General features: G+C 40.8%; 1 non-coding gene across 1 annotated transcript; it reads right to left on the bottom strand.

Moving 5' to 3' along the window:
- Positions 1–2554: 2554 nt before the first annotated feature.
- Positions 2555–2686, bottom strand: LOC120093987 (small nucleolar RNA SNORA17). The gene has a single exon (XR_015626259.1). It is a non-coding gene; the product is annotated as a small nucleolar RNA SNORA17 (small nucleolar RNA).
- Between the last annotated feature and the right edge of the window lie 651 nt (positions 2687–3337).

Below are 3337 nucleotides of genomic sequence, written 5' to 3'. Positions count from 1 at the left end.
CAAGCTTTAGTGTGATGAGTTATGATTTGCAGGTCTGTGGGTTTATTTTTTTTTATCAAATTAGGAACCTTTCCACATTTTCTTCACAAAGCTCTCAACTATGATATTACACATTTGAATGCAGCTTGATGATAATGACTGATACAACATAAAGTCCCTTTGTTATGTTTCTTCTGTCATGTGTTTAACACAAAGTTAGTAAGCATATCACAAGTAGTTGTGACTGAAATGGCACTGTCCTTTGTGTCTCCAATCAACCTAAAAGTTTTTACTCATGTTTTCTATTATTTTCCTTTTACTTTCTCTTTCTCTTTGTTTTGTTTTTGCTTTGAAAACAAACTTTCACTGTGTAACCCTGACTGGCCTCCAACTCACAGAGATGGACCAGCCTCTGTGTCCACAGTGATGAGATTAAGGGACCCAACTCACTCCTCCTTTGGAACTTTCTAGTCTAACATCACCGCGTTCCTCTAATGGAAGGATTTCAATGCTTCGATCACTCTAGGCTTCAAATATATTGCCACCCAGGATTGGGGAGGGTGGGAGAAATGGCTGTGAAAGGGACAATCAGAACAGTGCAATTTTCTTGTTGCCTCTCACACCCCAAGAAGAACATCAGGACATCAGGATGTCCCTGATGTCACTCAGCCACAGTTGTGTCTTAGAGAGCATGGCTAGGTTTACCTGGGAAGACATCTAATACAGGACCTTGCATAAGTGATGGAGGAAGTACTGTTTGGAGATCCAGAGGTGTGGGAAGAGTGGACTGGATAAAGGGCATCCGTTCCTCACTCATTGCCTTTAGCTAAAGACTACACAGGCTAGCACATGATCAGACGAGCTGACACACTAGTTCAATGGGCTTCTGTTTTTATAATTTTAAGTGTCTCTCTCTCTGTGTGTGTGTGTGTGTGTGTGTGTGTGTGTGTGTGTGTATTTGCATGCTATATGGAATATGTAGAGGAGGGAAGACAACTTTCGAATCAATTCACCATTGAGCTGTTATTTCTGCCCTCTTTATTAGCTTTAAAAATATGTATTTGTATTATTTTTAATTATATATAGGTAGATGAATCTGCTTGTGGGTATGTGCTTATGAATGTAAGCATATGTGGAGGCAAGAGGCATTGGATCCCTTGGAGCAGAAGTTACATTTTAATACACACACATGCACACACACACACACACACACACACACACACACACACACAAACAAAAGCACTCATGTCCCAGCCTGAATGGATAAAATTATACCTGAAATAGACCAGATCAATCATGTTCATATAGCATTTTCAAATACAATTTAAGAAGGAATGAGGCTCACATCCCATAATTGATGATCAACAGAATTCATTGATAGTGATCAATGGGAATAGAGTGCAAAATCTATCTATATCTATCTTAACAGACACCCTTCCTCACACTGATAAAGACATATTCAGAATTGCCATAGATATTTGAGTGATATATGATTATCAGTGCCCATCAATCTATAGCTACATTGAGACATCAGTGAGATATGAGGGCCTTCTAATTTTTCGTTTTATGTTTTAACTCCTGCTTTTGATCCTTATGACTTCAATCTCCAGCCAATTTTATCTCAAGGCATTGCTCAGTTGAACTTTCTAACCACTTGATGTATTTTTATGTTCCCTGCTATTTGTAAGTAAATGCTTCATGTTTTAAGATTCCCAATGTGGAAACTATGAAACCATTAAAAAAAAAATAGGAGTTTTAGTCCTGTATTACTGCACGAGACACAAGTGGCAGTGCCAGTTCTCCCATCCTGATACCCTCGGGGCAGGCTCCCCGATGACTCCTGCAATGTATGTGGCCCTCTCTTGCAAATACAGCAGCTAGCTGGAGGCCCTGGGGTCAGACCTCTTGTTCTCACAGCCCCAGGACCAGTCCTGCTATGGTGTCCACAATGGGCGGGGAACACAGTTCTGCTCATCTATCAGATATTCACATGTCCCCAGGCAGCAGTCCAAACCAGGACCATACCAATCTCCTTTGGTGATAACAAACCTCTGCTATTGTAGGGCGGTGGACCAAAATGTTGCCCCTCAGGCCAGTATCCTAACATGTTTCCAGGTGGAACCTCCGGCTTCTCACATCGGGATGTTTATCACTATCCTCGTGTCTCCAGTTCTGACTCTCTCTGAGTTGCATCTGTATCCTCCTCTTCTCTACCACTTACGTATTACTCTTAATTGTGCACAGAGTCTCAGAATGTCTGCGGTTGTCTTAGGAGTGTTATTCCCTGCTCATTCATTATGGTGCTGAACAGGGGTCCTCTCAGGCATGCTCTCCCCACATCCCAGGCCTGCAGGACTGCAGACCGGTGGTCATCTCAGACTAGTTCCCTTTCCGGGCTCCAGGACTACACTCTGGTAGTCATCTGGTGAACACACTTCGCCCAGCCTGCCCACATGTCTCCTTGCGAGCCATAGTCATAGGTGGAGTTCCTCTAGTCTCTAGCTTGCTTTCTGTCCTGGGAGCCCATCCAGTCTTGCCTGGTGCCAGACTGCTCTCAGGTTTGCCTTTCTTAGGGAGTGTTCGGATACTGATCCTTCAGATGTTCACAGGCCAAACCACTGAACATAGACATAGCCTAGCTCTTCTCTGGCACCTACTGACACACATGTGACATAAGAGTCACACCTGCAATGCCTTGACAGTCAGGGTATTATTTAATTTTAAAATAGACATACATGCATTTCCACTTGACCCTATGAAGTGTGTAATAATAATGGTTATAAAAATGACAAGAGCTGATATGAAATGAAAATTCACTATAAACTTGGACTGCATTGGGACATTTTATAAAATTCTTTAAACTTCTGAAATCCCTAGAAATTAATTAGTTGTATTATGTTCATTTCATATAAATCAAGCTGAGATTCTTTGCTTGTTTGTTTATTTGGGTTTTTTATTTGTTTGTTTTTAAGTTGGAATGGGGCTGGAGAAATAGCTCAGAGATAACTGACACCTGCTTCTTCCAAAGGACCAGGATTTGCGTCCCAGCATGTACATTGGATGGCTCACAAAAGCAAACAACTCCAGCTCTAGGGAATCTGAAATCCTCTCTTCTGGCCTCTGTAGTCAACTGCATTCACATACAAAAAACCAAACAAACCAAAAAACCAAAAAAAAAAAAAAAAAAAAAAAAAAAAAAAAAAAAAAAAAAAAGCTTTCACAAGCACATACAGATAAACATAAATAAAAAGTTAATCTATTTTAGCAGCTAGTGAAGTTGTTTGGTTAGTTGCAGAACAGATGCAAAAGTATTTGGAATCCAACAAATAGATTCATTTGAATCAAGTTTACATATGGC

The sequence above is a fragment of the Rattus norvegicus genome, chromosome 7, assembly GCF_021556685.1.
Source record: "Rattus norvegicus strain SHRSP/BbbUtx chromosome 7, alternate assembly SHRSP_T2T, whole genome shotgun sequence".
Lineage (NCBI taxonomy): Eukaryota > Metazoa > Chordata > Mammalia > Rodentia > Muridae > Rattus > Rattus norvegicus.
Note: the sequence above shows the minus strand (reverse complement) of the source record. Positions and strands in the feature narration are given on the sequence as shown.